Source organism: Pteronotus mesoamericanus, unplaced genomic scaffold (assembly GCF_021234165.1).
Source record: "Pteronotus mesoamericanus isolate MK-2021 breed Mesoamerican mustached bat unplaced genomic scaffold, CSHL_Meso_final contig_64, whole genome shotgun sequence".
In the NCBI taxonomy this organism is placed as follows: Eukaryota; Metazoa; Chordata; class Mammalia; order Chiroptera; family Mormoopidae; genus Pteronotus; species Pteronotus mesoamericanus.
Genome location: NW_026555224.1, coordinates 2,798,853 through 2,816,368, shown reverse-complemented (window position 1 = coordinate 2,816,368; position 17,516 = coordinate 2,798,853). Strand labels below are relative to the sequence as shown.

The 17,516-nt window shown below is 42.0% G+C and overlaps 1 protein-coding gene across 3 annotated transcripts in view; it reads left to right on the top strand.

Moving 5' to 3' along the window:
- Positions 1–17,516, top strand: part of PRKCB (protein kinase C beta) — a 313,522-nt gene that overhangs the window by 235,638 nt on the left and 60,368 nt on the right. The window lies entirely within an intron of this gene.

The window sequence follows — 17,516 nt, the reverse complement described above, 5'->3', positions numbered from 1 at the left end:
GCACAGTCGAAGGACGGCCGTGGGACTCATAGAGTCGTTCTGGGTGCTTTTATAGATACTGGGAGATGCTGTTTTACTGAAGTTGAGATGGTGTTATAAGTATTCCTGACTTGTTTAGTGTTGTTTTGAGCCTTTTAATCCCTTTGTGTGCCACAAATATGTCTAGTATAAATCTCATACCATGAACTCAGGTGTATAAAAATATAAATTTCTTTCCCATGTCTGTAGCTTAAGTAAAAATCTTGAGAGTTATCCTTGAGTCCTTCTCACCCTGCTCATACCCCATCATGTATAAACAATTGGTGAGTCCTGACACCTGCTTCTCCAAAGCATATCATGAACTAACTGACTTCTCTCTGTCGTCACTAATGAGACCCTAACCTAAACCATATATACCATCTGGATGCTGCAGAAGGTCCTACCTGGTTTCCTTGCTTCCACATTTGTGACCTATAGATAATATCCATTTTAGTTAGCAGCCATAGTAATTTTTAAAAATACTGCATTAGGTCAAGGCACATCTCTGCTTAAAACACTCCAATGATGTCTGTTCACAATTAGAATGACTTCTATACTATGTCCTTGGCTTACATTTTTCTTTATGATGACTCTTGATATAATTCCTGCTTGATGACTTTTTCTTCTCCGATTACCCAGTGTGCTTGGATCACAGTGGAAGTTCTTTGGATTTTGAAATGTACAAAGCTCCGTCCTCCCTTAGAACATTTGTGATGCACGGCTGGCTCCTCCTTGTAATTCCCATCTTAATTTAGATGCCATCTCTTTTGAGAATTCTTCCCAGACCACCTACTTAGAGAGCCACTCACTCATTCTTCATTATATTCAGCTCTTATAACACCCATCACCAGATGATACTTTGTTTGTTTATTGGTTTGTCTTTTTCCCTCCTTCTAAGATCTGACGTCCACAAGAGCAGGGACCTTTTCTGTCACGCTCACCACTGTACTTCCAGTGCCTATGGATTGAGTTCATTCAGAGCCAAGGCTGAATGCACAGATTTGTCCGAGGTCACAGGTCATCTGCTGAGATAGAGTCAGGGATCTGGACCATGGTTGGAAGAGCCTCCCATGGAGTGGGAATTGAGAGCAGGGATGCACAGTAAGGTTGCTGAGCAGCCGCGAGTACCAAATAAGCAGTTGGTAATAGTAATGGTCCACACCTCTTCATGCTTTTTGTTAGCAGCTTTGAGCAGTCTGGTGTGGAATGGAGATGTGGAAGATGGAGCTGAGCTAAGGGCAGGGCTTAGTGAATCAGTGAACCCGGAGATCACAGTAATAAGGGTAATAAGGGAGGTAAGGATTCTGGGATGAGGGATGCCCAGTGCAGATCCAATGGAGCCAAAGTTTTAAAAAATTATACTTTTTTAGTAAGCAATATATTCATGGTTCATAATTAAAATTACATTTAAAGGGTAAATATTGAGAAATCTTGCCCCCACCCAAGATCACATCTTTTTGTGCCCCCTCAGTGCTACTGCCCTCATACGTTAACGCTTTTGTTCATTTAATTTGCATCTTCCCACTGTCTCTACACTAATTTAACAAGTATAAATATACATTTTTATTCTTGGCCTTGTTACCTCAAAAGTTAACAAGGTGGGTTGGAGAGTTTTTGATTCAGGAATGGAAGCTCTGGAGGGCCTCATGGAGAGGGTTGTGCTTGGGGGCAGTGAGTGGAGAGGTGGGAGAGTGGGTCATTGGAGAAGAATGAGAGAATAAGAGAGAACAGATGATATGTTTCCATGAAAACTGTTAATAATAACTGAGAGTTCTGTTTCAGACTGGGGATGTGGCATCAAATAAATCACAGATGACAACGATGTATGTCATGAAAGCAACTAAGATGACAAAAACCTCTGTGATACTTTAAAACACAGTAATCCTTTGCCACTCTAGTTTTGCCAACTGTGGTTTCATGTTAACGTGACTTTATATTTGCATGCTCTTTTTTAACATTTTGCAGTCTTGTTAGGCAGATAGATCAATCCCGTTAAAGGGAAGACCACAGCAGGGTGGTTGCTGTCCCCTCCCAAAGGTGAGGCAGATGACCTGTGGAGCAATCTGTTCACACCTCCTCTCCCCCAGGTCTGCTGTGTCAGATCTGGCCCAGAAAAACATGCTCTGGAGCACCGTGATAATTGGTGAACTGACTGGAGAGTGACATAAGTATTTTGCTAAGACCTGTGGAAATGGAGAAAACAAATGTGAAAGCCATTGAGGGCCAAACAAGAAAGCCCTGTTTCAAAACTTAAAAAAAAAACAAAAACTGTCTTTGGAGAGGTTGCTTTCTTGAGAGGGTTACCCGGAGGGGTCATCTCTTGGCGTGTCTGGCTTACTTAGAGATACATGCCTTCTAGAATTGTTGTTACAGAATCGCCAGGTGTGTTATTCCTTTATTATTTAATATTCAGAAATTGATGGCATTCTTGTACACCAACGATGAAGTACCAGAAAGAGAAACTAAGAAAAAAAACCCATTTGCTCTAACAACAAGAAAAATAAAGTACCCGGGAATAAATTCAATCAAGGATGTAAAAGGCCTGTATTTGGAAAGCTATAGAACATTGAAGAAAAAAATTGTGGACGATATAAATAAATGGAAGCATATACCTTGTTCATGGATTGGGAGAATTAAGATCATTAAAATAGACCCAAAGCAATCTATAGATTCAATGCAATTTCAATTAAAATACCAATGACATATTTCACAAACCTAGAACAAATATTCCAAAAATTTATGTGGAACCAAAAAAAATCTGAATAGCCTCAGTGACCCTGACAAAGAAGAACAAAGTAGGAGGGATCACAATACCTGATATCAAACTATATTACAGGGCCACTATAATCAAGACAGCCTGGTACTGGCATAAGAACAGACACATAGATCAATGGAACACAATAGAGAGCCCAGAAATAAACCTATGTCTCTTTGGTCAATTAATATTTGACAAAGTGGGCAGGAGCATACAATGGAGTAAAAAGAGTCTCTTCAATAAATGGCATTGGGATGATTGGACTGGTACATGCCAAAAAAAGAAAGAAAGAAAGAAACTAGACCAGCAACATACACCAGAATAAATTCAAAATGGATAAATGACTTAAATATCAGCCATGATACCATAAAAGTTCTAGTGGAAAACATAGGCAGTAAAATTTCAGGCTTCCCACATAGCAATATTTTTGCTGATATATCTCCTAGGACAAGGAAAATAAAGGACAAAATAAACAAATGGGGCTACATCAAATTTAAAAATTTCTGCATGGCTAAAAAAAACCATCATCAAAATGAAAAAGGAACCAACTGTATGGGAGAACATATTTGCCAATGATACATTGGACAAGGATTTAATCTCCAAAATATATAAAGAACTCATACAACTCAACACCATGAAGAAAAACAACCCAATTTAAAAATGGGCAAAGGATCTGAATAGACACATCTCCAAAGATGACATAGAGACAGCCCATAGGCATATGAAAAAATGCTCAACATCACTAGCCATCAGAGAGATTCAAATTAAAAGCACAGTGAGCTCTCACCTTACATCTTTCAGAGTGGCTGTCATTAATAAATCAATAAACAAGTGCTGGTGAGGATGTGGAGAAAAGGGAACCCTAGTGCATTGTTGGTGGGAATGCAGAACAGTGCAGCCACTGTAGAAAACAGTATGGAATTTCCTCAAAAATTTAAAAATGGAACTGCTTTATGACCTATCAGTTCCACTGCTGGGAATTTACCCTAAGAATACTGAAACACCAATTCAGAAGAACTTATGTACCCCTATGTTCATAGCATGCTATTTACAAAAATAGCTAAGTGTTGGAAACAGCCCAATTGGCCATCAGTAGATGAGTGGATTAAAAAACTGTGGTACATTTACACAATGGAATGCTACACAGCAGAAAGAAGAAGGAAGTCCTACCTTTTATGACAGCATGGATGGAACTGGAGACTATTATGCTAAGCGAAAGACAAATACTATATGACATCATTTATAACTGGAATCTAATGAACAAACTGAACTGCTGAGAAAAATAGAAACAGAGACATGGAAACATGGAACAGACTGATAGCTGTAGGAAGCATGAAATGGTAGGAAGAAGGGGAAGGGACTAGTCAAAGAACATGTATGAATGACCCATGGACATGGATGACAGAGAGAGGATTGACTGTGGAAGAGGGAGGTGGGCTGGGCAAAGAGGGGCAAAAGGGGAAAAAAGAAATTGAGACAACTGTAATAGAATATACAATAAAAAAATAAAATAGTATTGTCCTTCATTCTCTGTTTTTTATGACTCCTTTGACTCCAGCTTTGCCAACCATGACACTTACCAGGAATTTAACCTCAGTGGTTGTTGAGTGATCCCTGCAGCTCAAATTGTGCTCCAAGTCTATAATTGGGCAGATATGTACTATCTGGGTTAATTATGTAATGTACTCATGGTTCCTAATCTCATTGAACTTTTCCCCCAACATTTTGTTATGAAAATACTTTTAGTTCAGTAAAGTTAGAAGAATTATATAATGAACATCCATAACACCCATTGCTTAGATTCTACAATTAACATGATACTGTACTGTATGTGCTTTATCACATATCTATTCATCTGTTTGTCCCCAGGATAATCCATTCCTAATGTGTTTCAAAGCAAGTTGCAGACATTGCTGCATTGTACCCCTAAACTCTTCAGTGAAGGGCGCAAATAAGTGTATCAACCTATGAATTTTGAAAAATGCATACTTTGAAACCTGGCAGGGGTGTACACATTAATCAAAAAATCACACAGATGTAAGTTCTACTGAGTTTGATGAGTACTGGGAGAGTGGGAGTGGCCCTTGTAGAAGGCAGTGATGGCTTCATTAACAAACTCTTGAGCCATACCTAAAGGACAAGTTATTTAGGCAAAGAGGGGAAGGCGTAAATGAAGATCTCAGAGTGTCTCCTCTTTCTGATCACACCTCAAGCCAGGAGTTGCATGGTCTGTGTGGTGACCAGGGCACCTAAGCTGCTCTGTTAGCTTGCATGCATTCAACTGCTGTAACACTCCCCCCCCCCCGCCAAATGTATACTGGCTCAGACACTGCAGAAGCCTCGTTTTCACTCATGTAACAGTACGAGGTGGGCGTTCCTGGCCTCACCCACTCTCTCCATATGGTGGTTGAGAGACCCAGGTTCCTTTCATCTTATGTGGCTCCATTAATTCCATGTCCTTGTTTTTGTCTACATTCAGAGTGTGGAGGGGGAAAGAGAGTACGTTGGAGGCACAGTTGCTTCTTAAAAGTTTTAGTTTGGAAGAGGCACCCATCACTTCTGCCTGCCCACTAATAGAGAGAATTTAGACACATGGCCAAACCTCAGTGCAAGGGAGGCTGGGAGAACAATTTTGGTGAAAAGCTAGTGGTCTCAGCCACACTCTACTTTCCAGCTGCAGTTGAAGTTTTTCTTAGGGACACAAAAGACCTTCTGACTTTCCCCTTTAGAACTCTCAACTTATGATGCCCCACAGAAGACTTCAAGTTCCTCCTCTTGGTGGTATTTCCATCTAGTGCTTGAGGGCCTGAGTGTCACTAAGGAGACCCCTGAGGATTAGGCTGTAGCTCCCTCCACTAAGGCCCTGCTAGACACGTAGCAATTGGGTGCTGCTCTCCAAGGTGCTGACTCCAGATCCTCTAACTCAAAATCCAGACTGCAACAGGGTTGAGTATAGCCTTGGCCAAATTTCCTAAATATTAGTTATTCATGCACCTTTTTATTTTGGCCATGTTTATACCTCCTTTATATTATATTAAATATTTTTTTTAAGTTGATTTAGTTCATTTTCTTTTCCTTAGCATTGCCTGAAGCAATAATGTATGTGAAGCCACAGGCTTGATCTGCTTGTTACATATTTTAATGTGTTTTTAGGATAATTTATTAGAAGAAAAGTAATTTTGTCTTTTTACTACTAATGGTACAGGTACCACATCTTGTGAAGAACTGTCTGAAGATCTTACATTCACAATGACATTTTAGTATTTCAATTACTATTGTGTTTCTAAGTACATGAAGTGTTTTTGCCAGATTTTTTTTGTTCCTATCTGGAAGGTACAGAAAGTCTCTGATCTTCCCTGTCCCCCATACCTGTTTCTTTAGATGAAGAGCATGCTCAACATTTCCTGTATCCTTAAAAATTTTTCCTGTGATCTTGACCCTTCCTTCTCTGTTCTTTATTCATTGAATATAGCCAGAGAATCAGACTGCTCTTTTGAGATTTGCTGCCTCCACTCCCTCCCCATGCAGCCATGCCTTATCCTTTTGCACTATGACTTCCATCCTCAGCAATTTCATAAATGGATGACTCTGAGGTTATCAGTGATCACCTAGCTCCTAACCAGATCTGCATACAGCTGCAGTGGCTGCTTATGACAGCAGAGGACAGACATGAGGGAAAGGAACTGGGACTAAGATTGGGCCCAATACTCCATTCCAGGGAGAAGTTAATCACTTTTGTAATAACTGCTTTCTGACAGGCATAATTAAGGAGTTCTTTTTAAGAAGTATTTATTGAGCATGTACTATGTGCCAGGCACTCTTCTAGGTGCAGAGGACATGAATATGAACAAAACAGAAATATTTGTCCTCATGGAATGTTTATTTAGTGGTGGTAGTGATAACAATAATGACGATGATAACACTTGACATTTTGGGTCCTTACTGTGTGTCAGGCTCTGTTGTAAGTGCTCTATACGCTTTGGCTTATACTTATAGTATAATGTAGCTACTATTATCCCCATCTTGCAGATGAAGAAATGAGATGCGGAAACTGGAAATAATTTACTAAAGTCGTACAGCTCATTAGCAGCATTTAACTGACCAGGTTTGGTTTAGATATGTATCTTGGGTTCTTGATTGCAGACACTAAATGCTTACATTCCTAGTCTGCACAGTGGTCCCCTCTACATACTGCAAACATATTTTGGGAGATTAACCATTTTATCCTCTTATTTTCTCATTTTCTCCCTAAGTGCTAAGCATAGTTTGCATGTCTTGGTTTTTCTATGAGCTTCTGCCATTAGACGCACTGCTTGCCCATAGTCACGATAGCTCCAGATTTTCTGTTCTTCCCTCATTACTCTGTGGCTGTCCATCACCCATCTCCATGCAAACACTCATTGAAACTGTGAGCCATCGGAAGGGATTCCTGGGAGGGCCCATGAGAATGGACCCCATTCATCTAGTCTCTCCTCTTTTTGCCTTCTCTTGCAGGCTTCAGCTTGTGGGGTCCTCCAAGTCTTGGAGACATCTCTAACATATGCAGTGACTCCTCAGCTGGTTTCTTCTCAACCCTTAGCCTCCATTTTTTTCTAACCCTCACCAACTCTATCTTCCATTTCACTCTCCCCACCTGCATTGCCTCCAGCTTTTGTTGAGCTCATACTAATTGCCAGGGACTGTGCTATGGATTCACAAATATTACATCATATTAATTCTCATCACAGCCCTTCAAGGTAGTTATTGATATTGATCCTATTATACCTCTATGGGAACTGTAAGTCAGAGAGGTTGAGTGACCTCCCGAAGACCACATAACTGGGAAGAGGCAGGACCAGGACTTGAAACTAAGTTTAATGATTCTAGTTGCCTCTTTCCATCACTAACAGCACTCTTCTCTACTTTGGGGTCCACTCATCTCCATCAAACTGCTAGTCTTTTCTTTTTTGAAATAGCAGTTTCAAAACTTCTACAGAGCCGCATAATGACATCTGTGGGTAACTCCTTCCACTTTGGAAAAAAAATGGTTTAAAATTGTATCTTGTGATTGCATTGTTATAAGGATGACTGTATTAATGTTGTATGTTAAAGCATTTTCTTCAACATAAAAATTTATTTCTTGTGATTTTAAAAGAAATTAAAACACTCCCATGAGCCCCTAAAAAGATTGTACCCCTCCCCTCCTCGCCCTGTGCTGAGTGTGTTTGGTGAAGTTGTCTGGTGCCAGCACCCCAACAGAGGGCTCCTCAGCAACCTCTGAGCTTGTCTCCTGAAAGCCACCTGGTTGGTAATGTGAGCTTTGGGTTTGGGCACAAGAGAGCCATCCAGAGCTCCAGCCCCAGAGGGCAGCACCTTCTGCTGGAACCAAGCACAACCCTGAATTTTGACAGGAAGAAACTTCCTGAGGAGATCAAAGCCAGTTTAGTTCAAACCATTAACAAAGGCCTTTTCTACAGTGTTGGCACTCCTGTGGTGGGAGTCTCTCCTAATTTTAATTTCAGTGGTGTGGATTCACATGCACACACACACACATACATACACTAGATCTGGTTATATAATCCTGCAGACAAAAGCACTTCCCTTTACTTCAACCAGCGAGGCTATCTTCCTGCACCATATGGTGAGCTCCTTTATCACATGGTTTGCAGATAGCTCGATCTTTGCTACCTGTTCCCTTAATCCTCTTCTGGAGAATCTCATGGCATTTGCTGTCTGATCTTGGTTTCCTGCTTTCTTTTGGTTCCACCCCAATTACTGCTCCTTCCTCCCAGCCCCCAGTCTTTCATATGCAATTCTGATTGCTGGGTATTTTTACCAGCTCATCTTCCCAAATCCTTATGAGGCTCTCTCACTTTCTGAATTCTTCCAAGTCTCTTCACGATGAAGTGATTGACTCTGTCTCTGTGGCCCCTTCATTCACTCCTCGAAGATAGTAAATGACAGAACAAGAAATTATAAGAGTCCATTTTCCCCAACAAAAATAATTATATTAAGGAAAATGAACTATCTGGAACTCAAGGTTTATAACACTCTGCCCTGCAGGAAGTAGGCTATCAAGTCAGGGTGAGTAAAGGGGCATTTGCTGGAAAGACTTGGCTTGTTTCTGTGCATTTCCCAGCACCCAAAGGCAGAAAGTGCAGGTGGAATGTGAAAGGTCCCAGGAACCCTACAGCCATTGTCTCCTTCCTGGGGCCTCCAGTCTGTCATCCTCCTTCTCGGGTGTGCATCACACTACCTTCCTCAGCTGCACGTCACTTCCCAATTCTTAATGTCTAATTCACAGATCAAGAATATCCCAGAATTTTTAAATCCCAGGAAAGAGAGGCTAATGGGTCAGTATGGCTCAGGGATTCATATGATTCGATTGGCTGTGGCCTGGGGGTGGGGGCCCTTTCCCATCCAGCCATCTGGGAGGATGACAGGACAGAGTCTGAAAAGCCAATGTGGAATACACAGTTTCCTTGAGAAAAGGAAGAAAACTCTGGTCTGTCTGATACAGAGGTCAAAGGGGGAATTTAAGTCTGTATATTCTTTAAAATGTTGCCTGACTCTTTGGGAAAAATAATACAAAATTAAATCTGGCTCTATTATTGAAGGGCCAGCTAGCGCCTATTAACATGGAAACTCTGTCTCAGGTGATAATTCATGGTCACTGGTCCAATTATTGTGCTGTCATAGTTCCTGCCACCCTCCGTATCCAACTCAACTGCAGCTTTCTGTGCTATTTCAGAAATTCACAGCTCTATTAAGATGAATTCCTGGTTAGTAATAGCATAACTCATAATCTAAAGCAAACTTGATAGCAGAAACCTGTAGGTTATAATCGTCCAACACCCATGGTAAATATTTTGGATGTACAAATACAGGTGGTTAGTATGATTAAATGTGCCTTATTTCATTTCCCCCTCACCCCATCCAGTTTCCCACTATGAATGGACCTCATTGAAAACCACTGCAGGGATAGTAATACATTTTGAGCATTGAGGACTTTTCTTAAGTGTTTTATATGCATTGTCATTTAATCTTCACAATGATTTTATGAAGTGGGTGCTGTTATTGTCTCCACTTTACAGATGAGGAGCCAGAAGATCAAGATAGTTGACAATGAAGAGTCACACAGCAGTAGATGCAGGTTCAAACCCAGGCAGTCTGGCTCCTGAATGTGTAACCACTAAGCAACACAGCCTCCACTTCACTTAATCTGTAACAGCATCAACAAGGGGAGGCTTGTGTGCACAGGGCTGATCAGATTAAAGAGAAACAGGCTTCCTTTGTGCAACCTAATTGTTGAAATGAATGATGGACCCTTAAGTGTTTCATTGTATTTTATTTTGGTAAAAGACATCGATTATCAGTCTTTTCCTGGGAACTGTCTAAAAACCAGTCAAATTAAATCTGCTTTTATTTTAACCATCCAGTTTTGTGTACTATAAGATATGTTTAAAAGAAAATTGACTAAGCACACATGTCAGCAACATTGATTTTAGCTCAAAAGAACACTTCAATAGCTGGAATTGATAGCTATCAATTCTATCATATCAATTCCACGATATCAATAGTTAGAAGTGATAGAGCCCAGAGCTTGAAACAGTAGTCCTTTTGTGTTTCCCAATCAAATAATGAAACACTATTAAAGTCCACTGAACATCTTTATTTGAAACACAAGGGCTCTGCATTTCAGGCTTAAATCTTCTTCCTCCGTACCCTCCCCCATCCCAACAGTCACTGTGAGTCATTCCTTCCAAGCGTGTAGTGACATTTGCTTAACAGTAGCAAGTCCGCAAGAGCCAGGGTTGACTAGGCTGAAAGAACCTCCATTCTAAACTTTATTTCACACTTCCATGGGCTTTCTTTTCTCTGCTCCTGGGCAAAAATTCAACTTGATTAAATCTAAGATGTGACCTGGCATCATTTAAGAAGATTTAAATTTTAATAACACCTGCCAACCTGACTTGTGATCTGAAAACTCAGTTTATCCATCACACAGATCCATGCCACCCCACTATCAACATCCCCCACCAGAGTGGTACGTTCATTACAATCCATGAACCTACATTGACACATCATCATCACCCAAAGTCCACAGTTTATGTTCATGTTTGCTGTTGATGATGTACATTCTATGGATTTGGACAAATATATAGTAACATGTATCCATCATTAGTGTCACACAGGGTATTTTCACTACCCAGGAAATCCTCTGTGCTCTGCCTATTCATTCCTCCATCCCTCCTGCCCCTTAGCAACCACTGACCTTTTTACTGTCTCCATGGTTTTGCCTTTTCCAGAATGTCATATAGATTGAATTATACAGTATGTAAGCATGTAAAGAGCTTTTCTTTTAGGTAGAGAAAGCCTTACATAATAAATCACAAACTAATCAGGTTGTATCCTCTGAGTATCACTGCATTGTGCTCTTATTTTTGTGTGGCCAACTTGAAGGTTGTATCCACACAATGATTCAGTCCTACCCAGATACACACTATTAATTCCCAATTAGCATCTTTACCCCACTCTACCACTTTTCAGTTTTTCCTGGAGTACTTCTTAAATTAGCCAGTCTACCCAGTTCCTGCTCCAAAACGAGTGATTAGAAGCCAGAAATCATTTCTAGGCTGCTAATTTGTTTGGTTGTACAGGCAAAGGCACTTGATTGCCCAAGCCACATGACTAACATTTGATTAGTGTGACCACCATTAAAAAATAAAATGTAAATGCATATATGTGTGGATATATAAGCTTAGAAAAGTTGTTTGGTAACAGCATACTTTGGAAAATTGAAATTATGGTCTTCAAGATAACTTAGATAAAAAATTACTTCACAAAATTGAAAAAAATAAAAGATGACTTAGAACATGTCAGGGCATCTTCATGATGGGTGAAAGTTAAAAGTTGGGAGAACCTCAAAAGGTGAAGAATTCATCAACTGTGAAGAATATGGTGTACCAAGTTCTTTCTCTGTGTTAATCTTTTAATATGCCTTATATCATTGAATCATCATGATGGCCCATGAACTAACAGGCTCCTGTCTAGATTTTACCGTCACATCCAGCATGCTACAAGAGCTCCTGCCCCTCATTCCAGGCCTCCGTTTCTCAAGGGTTGGGTGGCATAAGTCAACTCTTCATCCCTGGCCCAGTCTGAAGGAGGGCTTTGGCAAATCTCCATGCCAGAAAAGATGAGTCTGGAGGGCCTGGAAACCATATAGTCCCTTCTCCATTTGGAATTTTAGAAGTTGACAGGTGGTTTGCTGATTCCACAGGGAAGTCCTGTCTCTAAAGGGCATGCAGCTCCCTGTGGGTGTCCTCTTAGCCTCTCGAGGAGTGTGCGTGCCCAGCCCTGCCTCTGAGCACAGGCAGTATGACCTTGTCTTTCATTCTGGGCTGTGCATAGGAATTTCCTAAGGCAGATATACCAGAAATTTTGGTCTATGCTCTGGTTCACTATCTCCTCTCATCTGGAGAATGTGAGCGAGAACCATCACACCCACTGAAGGAGTTGGGCCATCCCTCTTAATCTTCATAATTATGCTTCCCCTTTAACAGCAGGGCTTGCTGTGTGCCAGGCACAGTGTTGTACCTGCATTATGCCACTTGCTCTCACATTAGAGATGAACTGTTGTCATGCCCCTTGTAAAGACTAGAGAACTGAGACTCAGAGAGGTTGAGTAATTTGCCAAGATCACACAGCAAGCACATGATAGAGTTAGGATTTGAACTCAGGATTCCAGACCTCAACTTGTACCTACTATAATTTTATGATTCTAAATAGATATAAACTTCCAGCTCATTAGACTCTGTCCATGTCATAATCTCAATCCTTCATTGAGAAGAAGGAATTCCTCATTTCTTCATTGAAGATCTTGTCAGGATACCTGTCATGTTGTGAAGAAGAGGATGCTGAAGCTACCCTCCCTTTTATAACATGGCTGCACCCAACTTTCTCTCAAAACCCCCCTCCTGAGTGGGTGAACGTCCTGGGAAGAACAGGTGGATGGTGTTTGCCTGGTGCCCTTTCTGCTGATTACAACACCATTCCCATAGCCTCTCGCCATCTCCCTGCCAGCCTTTCCCCAGGCAGCCAGGCCTGGCACAGGAGGCCCCATGTATTTAGAAGATTCTGATTTAATTGGTTTGGAGTGTGGGCTAAGCACCAGCTCCTCAAACCTCCTCAGGGATTATACTGTGCAGCCTGGAGGAACAGGCACTCAGTGTAAGTAGGCACAGCCAGCCCCCGGGAGAGGATGGGGAGGGGAGGACACCACATCTGCCCTGAAATATAATATTGAGCTGACCTAAATTACCCTGGACAGGTCTTCGAAGGGACTAGGTGGAACCCATGCAGGAGACAGCCTCAGAGAACAGCAGGCCCTCAAAGAGATGGAACCCAGAAATAGAGGGGGATACACTCCTACTAGCAGATCAGCACCCAGTCCTGCACCTGACCTTGTCCAAAAGCTACCCCCTAGTGTGGTGGGCCTGGGAGAGGAGGGGGGCAGTCCTCCTGCAGGCCCACAGTGGACACGTCTGGCTTTACCTTGCTTCTCTGTCTCCCTCCCATGCCAACCTCAGCTCAGGGCCCCTTGTTGATCATCTTCTCCAAAATTAGTGTTTGGGGACCTGATGATCCCCAAATGTCTGTCTGTCTGTCGGTCTATCAGTCTCTCTCTCTCTTAGATGCGCCATCTGAGTTTGTCAAGTTAGTATCCATTCCCAAGTCCTGTGTAAGTAGAGTTTGCAGGCCCTGGGTAATTTGGTCTCTGCTTCTCTCCTCCTCCTTTTCCAACCCTATTGTAGAGATGTGATTGAGAACATGATCCACTGTAGAACCACTGATTCAAAATCAAGCAGATATTTCAAGTAGACCTAAGTTTTTGGGAACGCTTGTTTTCTCTTCAGAAAGGGATTTCCTTATAGAAAATGTGAACTTTTGTTATGTTTCATGTATCTCTGGTTGCTTTGACTTCTAGGAAGCTGAGAGTATATAGGTGCACATACAGTATTTATACTGGGGTAGGCAAAAGTAGGTTAATAATGATAATAAATAATACAATAATGACACAAGAATAAACTTCTGTGTACTCATAACTGTAAACCTACTTTTGCCCACCGCTATATTTACCGGGTGGGGCTGCATACATGCATATACAAACATATATGCACAATATATGCTATGCAATCATTTTTAACCATCTTTATCGGTATAATTTATGCACCATAAAATCCACTTGTTTATGTTGTGTAACTTTGCCACCTCCACTTCTTTGTGAAACATGCTTTGGATATAGCCGTATATATTAAACAATATTGAGACCAAAGTAACCGAAGATCTTTAAAGACCTATATCTGGGTTTTTTAAAAATCACTTCTTCCACTCAAATATTTTCATTCATTCATTTATTCATTCAACAAATATTTATTGTCTACTATGTGCTAGAGGTTGAGGTGTAACAGTAAACAAGTCAAACAAAATAACTGCCATCATGGAGCTTACATTCTAGGGAGGGAAGAAAATAAACAGATTAATATAGTGTCAGGTATGGTAAGCACTGTGAAGAAAAACAAAGTAGAGGAAGGGGATGGGGAGCAACAAAGGGGGCTGCCATTAGAGAATGTGGTCAGGGAGGTCTTCTTCAGAAAGCTCACCTTGAACAAGGTGAGGGAGCCAACTCCTGAACATATCTGAGGGGAGAGTTCTGTAGGCAGGAGGGCAGAGTATGCATGGAGGTTGGGGGCAAGCAGAGTGGGAGCAGAGAACTAGTCAGAAGCAACTGCAGGAGAGCAGCTTAGAGATCATGGCAGCTTAGGTCAGGAACGAGGTTGGATGTGGCATGTATTTTGAATGGAGAGCTAACAATATTTGCTGATGCATTGCATAAAATACGTAAGAGAAGAACTGAGCAAGGCTGAACTTTTGGCAGGTGTCTGTTGACATTGGGGAAGTGGGCAGCATGCAGACGTATACACAGTTCCCTCAGGGAGAATCTCCTTAGCCAGTTGAGAACTGAAAATTGGTGCTGGTGTACAGGATCACAAGCAGCCCCGTTGGTTGCTCTCTGAAAGGATGAAGTTCATGATTACTATTGTAGTGGGTAGAATGGTCTTCCCCAATCCTCTGCCCCTGCTGAGATACATATTTAGGTCCTAACTGCCAGTACCTGTGCATGCAACCTTATTTGGACACGGGGTCTTGGCAAGTATAATCAAGTTAAGATGAGGTCATACTGGATTAGGGTGGGCCCTTATTCAGTGACTAGTGTTTTTATAAAGAGAGGCCATTGAGACATGGACACAAAGACACAGGGAAAGGTGCCCTGTGAAGACAGGGGCAGATTGGAATGATACATCTACAAGGAAAGGAGTGCCAAGGATTGCTTGCTGGTCCCTGCCAGAGCTGGGGGAGAGGCATGGAACAGGCTGTCCCTCAGAGCCTCTAGAAAGTCTGCCAACACCTTGATTTCAGACTTCTGGTCTCCAGAACTGAGAGAGAATAAATTCCCTTTGCTTCAGGCAGTTCTTTGTTACAGTTGGAAACTAGTACAACCACCAGGTATTAAGCACTCATCATTTTTTCCAGCATGGTGCACACATTATACCACAAAATCCCCTGAGTACCACCAAAAGCTAAGTATTGTGGGTGTCCCTGTTTTACAGATGAGGAAATTAAGGCTCAGGAAAGTTAAATGAACTTCCCAAGGTCAAGCACTGGGATGTGGTAGAACTTGAATATGTACCAGGTCTTCTCAGTGTAGAGTCTGCCTTAACCATCACGAACACTGACCCATGGTCAGGAGCCAAGATTCCAAGCACACTTCGCCATCTGCATTCACCAACAAACTTCCCAGCTGGAAATCCCTGTGCTCGCGCTCTCTCTCCATTTTATTTGCTGTCACTGGAGCTCTGCTGTCTATCATGTCTCTCCCAGAAGATGTGTGGGTAGCAGATGTGGCTTGGAATTTGATAAGAACTTCACTTCAACACATCCTTTCCATCTGCTTGGAATCCTCCCACTGGAGAAGAAGGACAGCTGAACAAACAGCCCACCCCCTCTCTGTTGGTATTGACTGAAGTAGAGATTCCTGAAACCATGAGATGATTACAAAAGGTCATTTCGACTTAAAGGAACATTTTAGAGCATGGCCATCACTGTTACCAGTGCTCTGGCTATTTTTCTGCCATCTTCTCCCATGCTAACTCTTCAGGGCACAAGGAGGAATGACGATCTTCTCAAGCCACATAATGCTTGGAATCAGGGCCATGTCTGTCCTGTTTGTAGGCATGTCACCAGAGCCTAGCATCATGCTGGGCACAAATTTCCCAATGAATTTGTGGGCTGGATGGAGGAATTGGAGTCATGACTGCAGCACACACTCAGATCAAGCTCATTGTGGGAAGTAAATGGTTAGTGGTTGTGTAAGAAATGGAGAAAAACAATGACTCTTCTGTCTGTGGCCATGAATTAGTTCACAGGGTCCCAAGTCTCAACAGAAGGCTGGGTAGGAAAAGGGCCAGGATCTGGAACCGAAATCTGAAACACCTCAGCAATAACTTGAAGACAGCAGCTTTACAACACAACCCTTGGCACTTAGGCTTCAGAGAATCAGAGAGGGGTGTGCTTAAGAGCATGATTTAGGAGAAAAGTGATGTAGGAAGTACCACTTCGTAGTGGAGTGACTTTGGACAAATCACCTAACTTTTCACCTATAAAAGTGGGGATAAGAGTAGCACCCACACTATGCATTTGTGTGGGAATTAAATGAGATAATGCAGAGTATAAGATGTGGGTTTGGTTATCTTTATAATCCCAGATTAGTCCCCTTCCTTCACATGCCAGCCCTCCCAACGTGGCATTGGCCGCACAAACATGGGGCCATTCCCTTTGCACAGCATCTGTTCCTTGTCCCGTCTCCCTACTTGGTGCCAGTGCCACTTTATCTGCTGGATGTCTCAGATTCTGCTGGAGACAATCATTTGCTGAATCTCAGAGAACTGGGAGTGGGAATCAGGAATGTGATTCTAGAACTTGAATGCTCACTTCTTACAGTGTATCCAGGCTGAAGTTTACAGATCTAGGTATCTGAATCTTAAGGTAGCATGGCTCTCTTCCCTTTGGCTGGAATGTGCCTCATCCATCTCTGCGTTGCTCGTCCTGGGTCTCCACTTAACTGTCACATCCCCAGAGAATCTTTTATTGACCCATCAAGTCAGGGTAAGTCCTTCATTTAAATACTCACAGAACACCACACAGTTCTTCATGGCTTTAATCACAATTGAAGTAGGTCATTATTTGAGCCAGAGTGTGAACTTTGTGAGGACAAGAACCTTGTCATTCTGCATCCCCACTGCTTCTCAGTGCCTGGCACATTCTAGACACTAGTTAATGTTGACTGAACAAAAGGATTACTTGGCCAAGCTTCCTGGTCCTGGAAAGACCAGGAAAGGTGACATGTTTAGAAGGCCGAGTGAATTCCATCTCTGGTGACTCACTCAATTGAAGCCTTTCAAAAAAATCGATTGAAAATAGTGTGCAAACCCAAACCTAAGAATGAAATAAACCAAGGTGACAGGGGCCACACCTGACAATGTTGGGTGGCATTAGTTCAGGTATGAACTTAGATGTCTATCGCTGCATTAACAGATCACTTCAAAACTCAGAGATTTAAACCAATAACAATCATCTATCATTTCTCAAGTCCCTGTGGGTTGGGAAATTGGGATGCTCAGTGATGGATCGTGGTTCAGGG